Genomic DNA, 16645 nt, shown 5'->3' on the forward strand with positions numbered 1-16645 from the left:
CTCAGCTCCTTCTCATCCCAACTCCAGTCTGTCTTCCTGCAAACCTTCCGTCCTGCCTTGAAGCCCAGCACCCATCCTCCTTCTCCACCGTGGCTTGGTCGACCCTTTGTCCCTGCGGCGGCGGGAGCTCCCAGCTCTGAATGCCAAGGACATGCCTCTTGTCCAGCCCTTGTTGTGACCCATCTTTCTCATGTCGTTAGCTCAAGTCACTTTTAGGGGCCTTTATTTGGGTAAATTCAAAGGCCGGGGGCTTATTTCATATGATTTTTTCTCTTTTTAGGGCCGCACCTGTGACATCTGGAAGTGTCTGGTCTAGGGGCTGAATCGGAGCAGCAGTTGCCAGCCTATACCACAGTCACAGCCACACTGGATCCTTAACCCACTGAGCGAGGCCAGGGATTGAACCCTCATCCCGAAGGACGCTATGTCAAGTTCTTAACCTGCTGAGCCATGATGGGAACGCCTCATGTAATTTTTCTGTGCTCACATATTATTTTTTGCATCCTCCACTGGACTGAATACAACCCTGAAAGGGAGCAGAAGAGGCCACCCCAAAATGTGCCGCTTTGGCAGGTGGATTGTTTTGAGCTGAAGAGTATCAAGAGCCAACAGATGGAAGAGAACTCTTTCCTTTCCCCTTAACTCTCTGAAAGATTCAGGGGGGGGAGGGCCGGCCAGAAAGAGAGCTCTTGCCAGGATTGTCTTGTCATCTGAGTGACCATGTGGGGCAGGGCACACACCTAAGGACCAAACACCTGCTGTCCTCAGGTCCTGTGAGTCACCTCCTGCCCTTCAACTCCAGACCCCTCCCAACCCTCGGCTCAGGATGGCACAGAGGCTGCTATGTCCAGCTTGCCCCAAGGCTCCTGTCTTTGGCCTCCCTTTTGTAGGTCCTTAAATTTGTTTTTCTCCTGTTAATCTGCCTTATATCAATTTAAATATTAGACAGGTCAATTTAACTATCATTAGACCAATTTAATCAAAGAACCTCGAAGGGAGGAAGGGAAGAATCTTCTTCCCACCACACCAAGCTCGTAATGATATTCGCTTACGGGACATTGATTGGACTTGATGAGAGAGGCTGGAGGATGACAGGGGGCTACATGGCTGAGCCTTTTCCCAAAGGCCCTTGGAGGGCCCTTGAAGGCACAGTGGTGTTTATGGGATGTACTCGGGTTTTGCAGTTAAGCATCTGGGCTTTCAGAAGTCGTCCTGGGTCTGTGACCCTGTTCTTCTTCCACCTTCCAGAGGGCCCATCTGGATGACTGACTTAATCCGCCTCCATTATAATCCCCTAGTCTGCAAAATATAAAAGAGCAATTAGTGGCTCTACAGTGCCCAGCCCTTTTTTTTTTTTTTTGTCATTTTAGGGCCACACCCGCAGCATATGGAGGTTCCCAGGCTAGGGGTCGAATCAGAGCTGTAGCTGCCAGCCTACACCACAGCCACAGCAACACGGGATCCGAGCCTCTTCTGCGACCTAAACCACAGTTCACGGCAACGCCAGATCCTTAACCCACTGAGAAAGGCCAGGGATGGAACCCACAACCTCATGGTTTCTAGTCGGATTCGTTAACCACTGAGCCACGACAGGAACTCTTTTTTTTTTTAATCTCTTGGTGATGATTTTTAAATATGGATGACCAAATCATGTGTTTAACGCACATTAAAAAGCAGACTAAGTATTAATAGAAAAAACTTGACATTCAACTTTGCTGCTCTCTCGCTGTACCCTTGCTCTGGGGATGTATTTTTCTCTTTTGATAATTTTTTTTTTCTTTTTAGGGCCTCACCTGAGGATGTGGAATTTCCAAGGCTAGGCATCACATCGGAGCTGCAGCTGCCAACCTACTCCACAGTTAGAGCAAAACCAGATCTGAGCCATGTCTGTGACATACATCACAGCTCACCACAGCTCACGGCAATGCTGGATCCTTAACCCACGGAGCTGGGCCAGGGATTGGACCCGCATCCTCTTGGGTACAAGTCAGATTCTTAATCTGCTGAGCCACAGTGGGATCTCCCTAACATTTTTCTTGAAGTATAGTTTATTTACAATGTTGTGTTAATTTCTGCTATACAGCAAAGTGATTCAGTTATACATATACATACTATTTTAAAAATGCACATTTATTATTTTCCATTATGGTTTATCATAGGACATTGAATATAGTTCTGGGGACGTATTTTTAATTTCTGTATAATGAGAGTTCTCTTTTATTCCACAGTGTGCAATGACCCTTTCTTTGGGCTGTGGATTTTAAACCACCAGCATTAGGAGTTCCTGTCATGGCTCAGTGGAAGCAAATCTGACTAGTATCCAAGAGGATGCATGTCCCATCCCTGGCCTCGCTCACTGGGTCATGGATCTGGCGTTGCTGTGAGCAGTGGTGTAGGTCACAGACACGGCTCAGCTCTGGCTCTGGTGCAGGCTGGCAGCTGCAGCTCCAATTTGACCCCTAGCCTGGGAACTTCCATATGCTACGAGTGCAGGCCTAAAAAGAGCAAAATGAAGTAAAATAAACTACAACATTAAAAATAATAATAATAAGCTACCAGCCCTGAGCGTCCCTCCGAGTGTAGAATTCAGTGCTTCAGTGGTGTTCAGCTGGGACCCAGGAGCCGTTTTCATTTCTCCGTATCAGTGGTCCTCAAGGTGTGGTCCAGGGACCCCTGAGGGTCCTGGGACCTGTTCAAGGTCTCCACGTGAGGTCAAAGGTGTTTCTGTGACAATGCTGAGATTCGTTTGCCCTTTTCACGCTTTTCCAGCTGTCCACTGGGGTCTTCCAGAGGCTCTGAGGCTCATGCTGTCATCCATCCCTCCCAGCTAATGGCATATGTGTTTCCCTGGTCCTGTGGTTTTAAAATTTCTCAGTTTTATTTTTTATTTTATTTTATTTTATTTTATTTTATTTTATTTTATTTTATTTTATTTTTTGTCTTTTTAGGGCCACACCCGCAGCATATGGAGGTCCCCAGGCTAGGGGTCGAATCGGAGCTGCAGCTGCCAGCCTACACCACAGCCACAGCAATGCCAAATCCGAGCCACGTCTGCGACCTACACCACAGCTCCTGCATCACCGGATCTTTAACCCACTGAGCAGGGCCAGGGATCGAACCTGCGTCCTCATGGATACTAATCAGATGCGTTTCCACTGCGCCACGCTGGGAACTCCGAAGCCCTCAATAACCTTCTTTTTTTTTTTTTTTTTTTTGTCTTTTTGCCTTTTCTAGGGACGCTCCCACAGCATATGGAGGTCCCCAGGCTAGGAGTCGAATCGGAGCTGTAGCTGCCTGCCTATACCACAGCCACAGCAACTCAGGATCCAAGCCGCTTCTGTGACCTACACCACAGCTCACGGCAATGCCAGATCTGTAACCCACTGAGCAAGGCCAGGAATCGAACCCGCAACCTCATGGTTCCTAGTCGGATTCGTTAACCACTGTGCCGGGACGGGAACTCCAGCCCTCAATAACTTTAAACATGCAAGAGAATCCTGAGACCAAAAGGCCTCAAAGCCCCAGAACTGGCTTCTGCATTGTTTCCAGGTGCAGCACGTGACACCGTCTCGCCACACTCAGGCACCACTCACCTTCCCGTCTTGTCTTTGTCATGAGCCAGGGGAGCAGCCAGCAGGAGGCCCTTTGATTTTAGAATACATTTTTCTGGTCCCTTTAAACAAGGCTTCTCAGCATGCCCGTTTACAGTTACAGCAAAACGAGCCAGGGTCCCCCAGGCTCCAGACCGGCAGACGCTCTCCTGGAAGCATCACTCTTCCTTATGGCAGAAGAGAAACAGCCCATTACAGGCGGCTCCGCCCGACAATGGTCCCTGCTGCCAGCTGTTCTGGTTTGCTCTGCATTTGCTGGTCCACCGTGAACGCTGGGCTTCGCTTTAAGCGGTTCTCCTCTAGAGTTTGTGAAATAGCTCCGCTGAGCTGTGCTTACAATGATTTTCTGCTGCCCGACGTATGCTCGAGGAGTTGTGGTTACAGAAGTTCGAGGAGGCCGGTGGGCTGGGCTAATTATACGTCTGGACAGGTGCGTCCCGCGCTCTCCTGCTGCAGCCTCAAGGCGGATGATGTGACGGTTCCTACAGCAGGAGCAGATCTACCACCAAAGGGACAGGAAGCTGGTGTGCGGGGAGGCGCCACTGCTGGGGTGTGTCGCTGTGACCTTGCTGTTCCTCCAGCAAATCTTTCCTTTTCGGGAAACCAGGGCAGGAGGCCCTTTGCGTGGGCACTGCCCAGGCTAAGGGAACTCTCATTTACCTGAACTTTGGAACTTGTCATCTTCAGGCTAAAAAGAGACATTGGACACCTTTTAAGAAGGAACAGCAAAGGCACTTTCCCCTTCAATTACATGGGCTTCCCCAACTGTCTAATTGCCGCCAAACAGCATCCTTCGGAACGCATTCCCGCAGGAGATGACTGCTCAGGAGACAAAATAACTCCTGAGCATGTTTACAAAAGACATCTGCTTTCTTTGGCTCATGGTTGCCATTAATCAAAATTTATTTGGAATGGCTCGTCTTCTCCAGAAGAAGAATATAAGCAAGATGACCCTGAAAGGTTGAAAAAGGTTAATGGACTGAAATACAATTCATAAATTCCACTCATATGCGGAACCGGTCTCCAAGTGTCCTTGAAATCATGAAAGAAGGCCCCTGACTTAGAGGCATACACAGTATGGGAGGCCTGCCAATGTGAAATACAGAATACATCAGCCCAGTTTTATGCGTTCCCACCCCCAGGCCCCAGCTACCATCCCACTAGATTTTTTTTTTTTTTTTTTTTGCTTTTTTATAGTTATACCTGTGGTGTATGAATGTTCCCGGGCTAGGGGTTGAATTGGAGCTGCAGCTGTCGGCCTACACCACAGCCACAGCCACTCGGGATCCCTAACCCACTGAGCAGGGCCAGGGATCGAACCTACATCTTCATGGACACTAGTCAGGTTCATTTCCACTGAGCCACAACAGGAACTCCCCCCACTAGACTCTCAATGGCCTTCCTTTGTCCTCTGCTGCTATGGGCAGCCCCTGGGAAGCTTTAGAATGTTTAGAACATTCTAGAGTCAGATTTCAACATGCTTCTCAGTGAATTTCCCTCCCAGGTCTCCAACCCCAGCCCACCTGAAAGCCCGCTAGTAACCTGGGCCCTTCCTTCCTCCCCCGGGGCGGGAACAGATTTGGCCCTTGAGGTTGAGGAGCTGCTGCCTGGGGGCCCTGCAGGCAGGGAGCGTCAGAGACTGGCCGAACCAGTTGGGGCTCCCAGAGCTGAGCTAAAGTGTCCCCAAGCTGAGGAAGCCACGAGGAAGGGGAGTCCCTCTGAGGAAGCAGGTGTGGAGAGGTCACATCTGGTGCCCGTTGCTGAGGCTCGGCAGCCTGCTGCCCACCAGTTGGCGGGTTCTGATGGACTCTCGCCTGTTCCTCAAGATTTCCCAGTCCGTGGAGTTCCCACTGTGGCTCAGTGGGTTAAGAACCCAACTGGTATCCATGAGGATGCGGGTTCAATCTTTGGCCTCGCTCAGTGGGTTCAGGATCCGGCATTGCCCTGAGCTGCGGTGCAGGTCACAGATGCAGCTCGGATCCGGCGTGGCTGTGGCTGTGGTGTAGGCCGGCAGCTATAGCTCTGATTCGACTCCCCAGCCTGGGAACTTCCATGTGCCACAGGTGCAGCCCTAAAAAGACACAAAGACAAACAAAAATAAGGTTTCCCAGTCCATTGCGGAGGGCCCAGGCCGCTCCCAAGTAGCCGAGGTGGAAGCACAGCAGCGTGTGGAGGCAGGTGTCCCGGGGGCAGGACAGCGGACCTGTGACCAGGTGGAGTGTCCTGCCCATCACAGTTCCCAGGACCGGCATAAGTCTGCCTTCAGAGAGGGAAACATGGGGAAGCCCAAGAGCCATTTTGTGCCATCCCCGCCCGCAAAAGGCAGGGCTCAGCCTGCAGGTGACAAAAAGGAAATTGTGAGTCATCAGTCACTTAGATTCCGGGAGGGCGTCTCCGGAAAGGGGTCCAACAGCCCGTGTTCTGGGCTGACCCCTGGGAGGGAGCACCCAGCATGCAGGGTGGAAACCCCAGCTAAGCTGAAGGATGCCTGGCTCCTGGGGCCTCATCCTAAGGGCTGCAATTTCTGTGCCCATAGGACACCGGCGTGACTGGGCAGCAGTGCTGGGGTGCTCAGGCAGGGATGCTTGGGAGGAGCTTCACAGGGTGCAGGGCAGCCAGGAAATGGCCCGAACCACGAGGGGTCCTGGCAGGGGGAACGCCCAGATTGGGACAGAGACTAAGATGGTCCAGCGAGGGTGGCCTTGCAGGAGGCTGTCCTTCCACGGAAACCAGTGAACAAGAGGACAAATGGACCCTCAAGCTCCTCCCCTCCCCAAACCATGTGGAAGCCCCCCCAGAACCAGAGGACAAAGGAGCGAAGCTGGAGAGAATCACCAAGAACCGAGCAGTTCCCCAAAGGAGACTGTTGGCCACCAGAGGCAACCGAATCGTGGCAGGATGATTCAGAAGACATTTCTGCATCTTCTGAAACTTCTTCAGGAGGGACGAAGTGTCGTGGGCGCCGTTGCATATTCCGTTTTAAAGAAGTCACATTTCTGCCCACCTCCGTTTGTGGATGGAGAAACGCATGCCTCGCGTGAGGCCAGGGCGATCTGCTACAAGAGGATAATCGTTTCCCATTGCACTTGGAAATTAATCCGAGCTCTGGCCTCTGGTCTACAGGACCAGGAACCTGTTCCTCCTCCTCCTCTGGTCCTACCTCCCCCCCTGCCCCCGACCACTAACCTTTTGTCCCACTGGTCCTGTTTGCAAACGGCACGCTGGCCAAGTTCTTTCCTGACTCCAGCTTATGTGTCCAAGGCTCCTTCTGCCAGGAACACTCTTTCCCACACCAGCAGAGGAAACTGGCGCCGTCTCAAATTGGGAGAGGCCAGCTGTCACAGAGCCAAGCCGTTGTTCTCACCACATCTTCTCCTTTATCTCAGCACTCTTTTCTTTCTCATTCCATGGCATGTCACACTTCAGAGTCGCTTGTGTATGCTCTGTTCCCCTATGAGACCACCAGCTGGGTGGGGGCAGAGATTTTGGCATCATGGTACCTATCGTCTAAGCACAGCACCTGCATAGCGGGGACACCTGCCCAGTATTCGTTGAACACATGGATAAATAAGCAGAAAAACTAAGCAGCATAATTAAGGACTCCAGAAAGTGCCCTAGAAGTTCAAGGCTGGAAATGACGAACTCGGCTTAGCGGATTTAGAGAAGGCTGTGCAGAAGGAGCACGCCAGGACAGCACAGGGAGAGAAAACCAGCACTGTGATCAAGGGATGGAGTGGAAAAGGCATATATACACTAGGGGGAAAAATATCCAGACAGGACAACACTTGCTACAGCTTTAAATTCTTCCATGTTGGAAAGGAAGTAGTTCCCCAGCCAGAACAGTCCCACAGCAGTGACCTGAGCCACAGCCGCGACAATGCCAGAACCTTAACTCGCTGAGCCACCAGGGAACTCCCTGGAGTGGATTATCTTTAGCCAGAAGAATGCTGAAAAGTAATAACACAGGTAGTCTCTTTTTAAATAAGAAATTGCTCATTTATAGAAGAGATAAACTAAACCAATTATGTCCTTACAAATGCTTCTTGTGTCACCACCAACAAAACGTCTACTCTTTGTTGAATGAATAAATGATCATAAACACTGCTAAGATTTGCGTATTACTTCACATCCTTTTTTTTTTTTTTTTTTTTTCTTTTCTGGCTACCCCATGGCATATGGAATTCCCAGGCCAGGGATCAGATCCGAGTCACAGCTGTAACCTATATTGCTGCTGCAACAACGCCAGATCCTTTAACCCGCTGTGCCGGGCCGGGGATCAAACCTGTGTCCCAGCACTCAGAGATGCCACTGATCCTGTGGCACCAGAGCAGGAAATCCTCTTTTTAAATTTTTATTTAATTTTTATTTTATTATTATTTTTGGCTGTGCCCAAGGCATTCAGAAGTTCCTGGGCAAGGGATTGAACCCAAACCAGAGCAGTAAGCAGTAACCCAAGCCTCAGCAGTGGCAGCACTGGATCCATATCCCACTGAGCCAGAGAGCACCTCACTTTACATTCTTTTTTTTTTTTTTTTGCTTTTTAGGGCCGCTCCCATGACATATGCAAGTTCCCAGGCTAGGGGTTGAATTGGAACTATAGCTGCCGGCCTACACCACAGCCACAGCAATGTGGGATCCAAGCCTCATCTGCGACCTACACCACAGCTCATAGAAACTCCAGATCCTTAATCCACTGAGCAAGGCCAGGGATTGAACCCGCATCCTCATGGATACTAGTCTGGTCCGTTACCATTGAGTCACAATGGGAACTCCAAATAACCTAATTTTAAAATGGACAAAGGAACTGAATCAACATTTCTCCAAGAAAGATAGACCAATGGCCTAAGCAGGTGAAAAGATACTCAGCAGCATTGGTCATTGGAGACACGCAAATCCAAACCACAAGAAGCTACCCCTTCATGCTCACTTAAGGTGGCTAAACTCAAAAAGGTGGGGTAATAAGAAGTATTGACAAGGACACAAAATACCATATGTTGTGTAATTCCAATATTATGAAATGTCCAGGAAAGGGAAATCTATGGAGAAAGCAGATGAAGTGTTGCTTAGGGATGGGACGACGGATGGTGCAGGGGAAATACACTAAAGAGTGTGGGGTTCTTTTCACGGTGTTGAAAATGTTCTGAAATTAACTGTGTGCTGACTGCCCAGACCCGCCAATACGCTTACACACCATTGAATTACACACTTTAAATAGGCAGATGGGATGGCATGTGAATTATAGCTCAATAAACCTCTTTAAATAATCATTTTTAAGGGGGTCCCTTGTGGTGCAGCAGGTTAAGGAGCAGTTTCCATCCCTGACCCGGGAACACCCACATGTCATGGGCAGAGCCAAAAAAAGAAAGTAAAGAATAAATAATCCTTTTTTATTTTTTATTTTTATTTTTTGCTTTTTAGGGCCACACCTGTGGCATATGGAGGGTCCCAGGCTAGGGGTGGAATTGGAGCTGCAGCTGCCAGCCTACACCACAGCCACAGCCACGAGGTATCTGGCAGTATCTGTGACCTACACCACAGCTCACGGCAACACCGGATCCTTAACCCACTGAGCAAGGAGCCCAGGGATCCAACCCAAATCCTCATGGATACTAGGCGGGCTCATTTCCGCTGAGCCACAATGGGAACTCCTAAATAATAATTGCTGAAAAGCCCAGGCCCCTGTGGAATGGAGTTGGAAAGGTTTTCCAACATTCTGATTGTGGAAAAAGCAAGGTATCCTTATGTTGTACAGTTGGAGTCTTGCCCCTTGAAGGCAGGAACCCTTTTGTCACGGTGGCCTCTATGGCACCAAGGCAATGCTGTGCCCATAAGAAGAGTTCAAGAAAATAGTTGGTGAATAAATGAGCAGAAAGTCACATTCCCATGAGTGAGTGTTTTCTATTTTTCCTGAGCAGACTGACTGAAAGGGAGAAATCCCAGAGGAAGACTTTAGATGAGCTATTTGGCCAAACAGCCTACCCTGAAAGGTTAGACCATACAGTAGAAGAACCTGCTGTGGTCTATTCATTATAAAGTTGAAAATCAGGTCAAGCCAGGGAGTGCTCAGTGAACTTGCCTCTGGCAAGAATCTCATGATTCGAGCCCCACCCCACCCCACCCGGTTCACTGTTACCAGCCCTCTATTTCTTTAGCTGTAGTGAACACCTTGGAAGGCCTGGAGCATGCGAGAATCGACAGCCAAGGGGGAGAGGCAAAAATAATACCCCCCGAGCAATTAAAGAGTAAGACCCAGCCTGTTATTATCTTTCCCTGTATTTTGGGGAATGATGACATCGCTTCCTTGTTTGTTCAAAGAATCATCCCTCGCTACTCTTCTCCACCCTTAATGATTTTGTGGTTTGGCATTTCGGGTGAATTCAAATTAATTTCATTTTGAGAATTTCATACCCCTGAGACAGAGACATCTTGAATTATCTAAAAATCAGGGGCTAGAAATTTGAAAACAGGCTGTTGGATGGACAGGGAAGGTCCGTGATAAGAAAGCCATATTATTTGTGACACGGTGCATCTAAGAGAACACGCTTTATGCACCAACGGAAAAGGAAGCATAATACAACATGAGGAATAAAAACCACCGGCCCTGGGCGTTCCTGTCCTGGTGCAATGGATATGAATCTGACTAGGAACCATGAGGTTGCGGGTTCAATCCCTGGCCTTGCTCAGTGGGTTAAGGATAGGGTGTTGCCTTGAGCTGTGGTGTAGGTCGAAGCCGGGGCTCGGATCCTGCATTGCTGTGGCTGTGGTGTAGGTCGGCCGCTGTAGCTCCAATTCAACCCCTAGCCTGGGAACTTGCATATGTCGTGGGAGCGGCCCTAAAAAGCAAAAAAAAAAAAAAAAAAAAGCCCCATGCCTAATGTTGACAAACATGCCATGTTTGTTTTTGAATTGAACTGAATTGTTCTGAATTGAATGGACCCAATTACTCCCTGCCAGGCCTGTTTGGCCGGAGGAATCACATTTCTTCCTGCTCCTCTTCTTGTTAGAGAGAAGCCTCCACTGGCCACACAGGGGACACTTCAAAGCGAGCCCAGCAGTGTCTCTGTTCTGAGTCCAAACCATAGGCTAATGGTTCAGCTCCTACCCAACAGGGAACCAGACTCATCTTCTTGCATCTCTGCTTTTTTTTTTTTTTTAGGGTTGCACATGAGGCATACGGAAGTTCCCAGGCTGGGGTAGAATCTGAGCTACAGCTGCTAGCCTACACCGCAGCTGCAGCAATACCTGATCCAAGCCACATCTGGGACCTACACCACATGTTGCAGCAATGCTAGATTCTTAGCCCACTGAGCAAGGCCAGGAATCGAACCCGCATCCTCATGGATGCTAGTCAGGTTTGTTTCCGCTGAGCCATGATGGGAACTCCTTCTTGGGCCTTTATTTATTTATTTATTTTAGAGCCGCACCTGCGGCTTAGGAGTCGAATCGGTGCTACAGCTGCCGGCCACCGCCACGGCAACGCGGGATCTGAGCCGCGTCTGCAGCCTACACTATAGCTCACGGCCACGCCAGATCCTTAACCTACAGAGTGAAGCCAGGGATCGAACCTGAATCCTCTTGGATACTCGTCGGGTTCGTTTCTGCTGAGCCACAACGGGAACTCCCTCCCCTGCTCAACTCTGATGACAAAGATGTCACACGGCAGCCACAGGCCGCGAAGCACATGAGGTCGAGGATTTTCATCCCCTGCATCTGCTACCCGAGAGGCTGCCAGACCAGCCGAGGTACTGGCTGAGGGGGGGAATGTCGAAAGGACGGAAAGGGGGTGTGTAGCGTGATGAGTCGCTTGTGGCCTCAAGCTGACCCAGCTTCCTCTTCTAAGTTTCCCAGACACTGACCAGAATCCTGTTTCCAGCTACGGTGATCTTAATCTCTGAAGCAGTTGTGCAAAAGGTGGGTGGGGGTGGATGAGGGTACCCCGCCCATCTCCCCTCTTCCCTTCCGGGCACTCGTCCCCCAGATGCAGGAGATGTTTTCTCCTGCCAGCTCACAACTGCCTTCTTTTCCATCTGTGGTCCTTGCCGAAGGGAGCTACCCCACCTGAGTCACGTCCCCGCGCCAGGACGGCCCACAGCCAAGGATTAGTTGATACAAAGATACAAAGTCTCACCCCCTTACCTCATCAGAGACACAGCGGTGTATCCTGATAAATATGTAACAACCAGTTCCCCTCCGGAAAAGCCCTGGTTTGTAAAGTTGGGCAACTTCTATGATGTAAATACTCCCACCCACCGTGACCAATTTCAAGATCAAGCTCACACCACAGAATGAGGACGGGAGATGCACGTGGTGGCCCCCAGGAGCTGGTAGAAACCAGCCCCGCGCATCTCCGCATGCCTCTCAAAGGGCCTTCCCAGACTCGTAGCCCCGGGCATCGGCCGAGACCTGCTGAGACCCAGCACGGGTCACGTCTCCTCCACGAGGCCCTGCTTCCTCCCTCCTGAGCTCCCCCCTCACACCTGCTCAGCCTTCCTTCTCAGCATCTATCCCCAAGGGGCCTGCACTGCTGCTGCCCCCGGGACCTGGTGGCCTTGGGAGTCTGTCCTTGGCTGGTCCTCTCCTCACTCTGTGGTTGTTCCCCGGGCAGCTTCAGACCCTCCCACTGCTGGCCCTCACCCCTGAGTTGATACCACGCCGCTCTGGACCTCAGGAAAGAAATTTCCGGATTCCTATGGAAGTCACACAGATTTCACTGCTACTTAGAACGCAGCATATACAAACCCATTCTGTTCTCCTGAAATCTGCCTTTTCTTCTATAGGCTCTTTCAGCAAATGATTCAGCATCTTCCCAATAATATATGATTTTAAAATAAAGCAAAACAAAAAACTCAGAAGAATCTTCGCTCTCCCTTTTTTTTTTTTTGGCAGAGCCTGTGACATGCGGAAGTTCCCAGGCCGGGGATGGAACCTGAGCCACAGCAGTGATAACGCCAGATCCTTGACCCATTGAGCCACCAGGGAAATCCTCAAAGACTGATCTTAAAGACATATTCTACATTTGTTTATTTAAAAAATTTTTTTCTTAATAGGGCCACACCTCCAGCAATGGAAGTTCCCAGGCTTGGGGTTGAATTGGAGCTGCAACCGCCAGCCTACACCACAGCCACAGCAATGCCAGATCCGAGCCATGTCTGCAAACTACACCACAGTTCACAGCAATGCGAGATCCTTAACCCGCTGAGCAGGGCCAGGGATCAAACCCGCATCCTCTTAGATACTAGTTGGGTGTGTTACTGCTGAGGCATACCGTGAACTCCAACATGTTATACATTTAAATGATTTCTCTTTCATAGTGACCATAATGGGGTTAGCAAGACACTGTTTAAGCTTAAATATTCATCCTTTTCAGGAAAACCTAGTGAGCGCCTCTAACTGTTATTAGGTAATTGGTCACAGAAACATAACGAAGTCACAGAATGAAGTTACCACCAGGTGGCAGGAGGACATTGCTTTTCAGCCTGAATTCTCTTCCAAAAGAGAATTATGAGCCTCCCCCTTCAGCTACCTTGGAACACATCACAGTCCCGAGAAGAGAGCGAGTGGAGCTGAGTCTACTCCTGGGTAACCCTCACCCCTTTCTGCTGAGCCCCGACCATCGCCAAAGGCATCAGGCAACAGGCAGGTGGGAGGATCTGAGCCGGCAGGTGGGGTCTCCCATGGAGAAGTCTAACGCAGTCAGCTCAGCTTCAGGACTTGTGGGTCCGGGGCCCGGGGCTTCTGCTGGAGACTTTCCCTCTGCGCCGGGCATCCTCCTCTGGGACCCGGCAAGGCCGGGGGAGGAGAACATTTGGAGAGGTCAGCAAAGGGCACCCCTGCTTGTCCCTGGGCTCTGAGCCGCCGCATCCGGTCATGGGTGCCCACGCGTGTGGCTCATCACAGGTGTCCTGCATCACGCAGACCAGAGAGGCGGCAGGAGTCAGCACTTGGCTTTGAGATTTGAGATCCTGGTTGGAGGTATTTTCTGAATGTATTTTTGGGGAGATTGAGCAAGGCGTTCTGTCTGGTGCTTTCTCCCCAGACTGGGTAGAGTCTCAGGCAGGGTCTCTCTGGAGAGAAGAGCCTTAGAGAGTAGATTACAGCGAAGCCCTGGGCCCTGCCCTCTCCACCCCACAAAACACCCCAATCATCCGTGGGAAAGAAGTGCAGAAGGGCCATTGGAGTTCATGGTGTGGCCCAGTGGTAACGACCCCGACCAAGATCCATGAGGATGCCGGTTCTACCCCTGGCCGCGCTCAGTGGGTTAAGGATCTAGCGTTGCTGTGGCTGTGGCGTAGACCAGCAGCTGCAGCTCCGATTCAACCTCTAGCCTGGGAACCTACATATGCTGCAGATGCAGCCCAAAAAAAGAAAAAAAAAAAAAAAAAAAAAAAAAAAAAAAGACAAGAGCATAAGGGCTAAGTGCCATGTTGCCCAGTAAAGCCTGGAGGGACCGAGAACCCAGGCAGAAGGACAGACGGGGCCCACACATGCCAGTATGACACGATAAATGTCATTTGTCAAAGCCTCACCACGTCCTGGGCACTGTTTCGGGTTCTGACTCACTTGATTTTCACAACTTCCCCTACGAGTTCAATTATCTGCATCTCTATTATGTTCAGACGTGAAAGGGAAGTCTCTGCCTTGCTAGGAAACGGTGGGGCCCAGAGGCACGTCCAAGCCCACCATCTCCAGGCCTGTGGCTCTCACTTCTGGGCCGAAGGCGTCCCCAAACCGGGCTGGGCCTGTAGGGGCTGAGGTCGCTGGAGGTCTGAGTCAGGCTCGAGCCCTGTGACCTGTCCCCCAGAGGCCACCCAAGACCTCTGAGCAGCCCTCCACCCCCACCATGCCCCCCATCAACCCTCTGGAACTTGGAAGCTGGTCTGAGGAAAGGCATCCCCCACAGTGACGGATTTCAACTCGGCAGTGGATTGATGGCGCAGAGGAGACGTCAAACTCGGCATCAGAAAAGTAAGAGACAAAAATCCAATTTCCCTCACATCTGACTTGGCAGACTGAGATTCACGCCCAGTAGAATAAGGGACAAACACAAGACCCCCCGCCCACCCACCCCGCCTTTTCCTTTATCGGCTGCATGCGGCATATGGAAATTCCTGACTTCCTGGGCCGGGGATCGAATCTGAGCCACAGCTGCAGCGGCAGCAATACTGGATACTTAGTCCTTAACCCACTGTGCCCGGCTGGGGATCGAACTGGCGCCTCCACGGAGAGGAGCCAGATCATTAACCCGCTGTGCCACAGCGGGAACTCCCATAAATCCGTGCTGAACACCCAGGCACGCTTCCACATCCCTACGGTGACCCTCCCCCAGCCGTCGGGGAGTGAATACCCCCCTGCCCCCTGCCCTGCGGACTGAGCATGGCCAGGTTCTAAGAGGCCAGGGCTACGAAGCCACAAAGGCCAAGGCCAGTGAGAGGTGGGGCCAGGATTCACGTTGGGATTCGTCGGGTGGAGAATCGTAGGGCATTCCCACCGTGCCTCTCAGAGGCCAGCAGGTCGGAGGCGGCCACGTTGCAGGGAAGGATGAAGAGAAGGCTCTCGGAAGAGTCGGCCAGCCCTTCACCCCTTCACCCCACCCCTCTGACACAAAACGCTGCTCTCACTTGGGACAAGCGACCCCTTCTGGTTTACAGCTTTTTGGCGCTGGCTTCTCTCTGATACTGATAAAGGAAGATCTGCTGAAAAGCTCTTGGCAGTTGTTCAGTAGAAGAATTTTGAAAATGTAAATAGCTTTACTGAGGTATCATCGGCATGCAATAAATTGCGTATGGATTTAAAGTGGACCCCTTGATAAGTTCCCACATACACACACACCTCGTGAAACATCAGCCGGTGGGAAGGGTGAAAATACCCGCCCCCTCCAAATTTTCCTCGGGCCTCTCCTTAGCCGCCCCTCCCTCCTGCCTTGGTTCCCCCGCAAGCAAACACTGATCTGCTTTCTGTCACTACGGATTACTTTGATCGAGTTTCCTGGTGGCACAGCAGGTTAAGGACCTGACGTTGGTGCTGTGGCATGGGTTTGATCCCTGGGCCAGGAATTTCTGTACGCTGTGGGTGTGGCCAAAAAAAAAGAAAGAAAGAAACTATTTTATTATTTTATCTTGGCTTTTACAGGGCCGTACCCACGGCACATGGAGGCTCCCAGGCCAGGCGTCTACCGGAGCTGCAGCCACCGGCCCACACCACAGGCATAGCAATGTGGGATCCAAGCCGCGTCTGCGACCCACACCACAGCCCGTGGCAATGCCGGATCCTCCACCCACGGAGCGAGGCCAGGGATCAAACCCGAAACCCCATGGCTCCCAGTAGGATGCATTTCCACTGCACCACGACAGGAATTCCCTACAAGAAAGAAATTAGCTGCATTTCCTAGACTTTAACACAAGTGACTCATATAATGCGGACTCCTTATGTCTGGATTCTTTTGTTCAGAATAATTATTTGTCTGGATTCTTTTGCTTAGAATAATTCTTTTGTTGTTACGTGTGTTGCTAGTTAAGTCCTTTTTCTTGCTGAGTAATGTTCTCTTGTCCCACTGCTTATTTATCCACTCACCTGGGCTCTGTTCTGTTCCACGGAGCTACTCATCTGTCTTTCTATCACACTGTTTTGATTGCAGCAGCAGAATTTAAGGTCCGATGAGAAACTTTAAAAATGCTCCAATAAAATAAAATTTAAAAAATTAAAAATTAAATTACATTAAATTATTTTAAAAAATGCCCCCATGGGCGTTCCCATTGCGGCTCAGCAGGTTAAGAACCTGACATAGCGTCAATGAGCTGTGGTGTAGGTCACAGACGCGGCTCAGATCCCGAGTTGCTGTGGCTCTGGCGTAGGCCGACGGCTGCAGCTCCGATTGGACCCCTAGCCTGGGAACCTCCATATGCCACGGGAGCAGCTCAAGAAATGGCAAAAAGACAAAAAAAAGGCAGCTCGGGGATGTTAAAGAATCCTTTGCCCCCTCCTCCTTCCCAGTCCTCTTTGCACATCCCTCCCGACCCTCTGCTTTGAAAACCACG

The 16645-nt window shown here is 50.6% G+C and overlaps 1 long non-coding RNA gene across 3 annotated transcripts; it reads right to left on the bottom strand.

Moving 5' to 3' along the window:
- On the bottom strand, positions 409-16383 carry LOC102166961. 3 transcript variants are annotated; one of them, XR_001305846.2, is made up of 4 exons: positions 16182-16383; positions 3594-4299; positions 2557-2853; positions 409-1299 (listed from the first exon to the last, which is right to left on the bottom strand). It is a non-coding gene; the product is annotated as an uncharacterized LOC102166961 (long non-coding RNA). The 3 variants fall into 3 exon arrangements; XR_001305848.2 differs by lacking the exon at positions 16182-16383 and adding an exon at positions 6798-7741; XR_002342307.1 differs by lacking the exon at positions 16182-16383 and having other exon boundaries at positions 412-1299; positions 3594-5505.

This window comes from Sus scrofa, chromosome 1, assembly GCF_000003025.6.
Source record: "Sus scrofa isolate TJ Tabasco breed Duroc chromosome 1, Sscrofa11.1, whole genome shotgun sequence".
NCBI lineage: Eukaryota > Metazoa > Chordata > Mammalia > Artiodactyla > Suidae > Sus > Sus scrofa.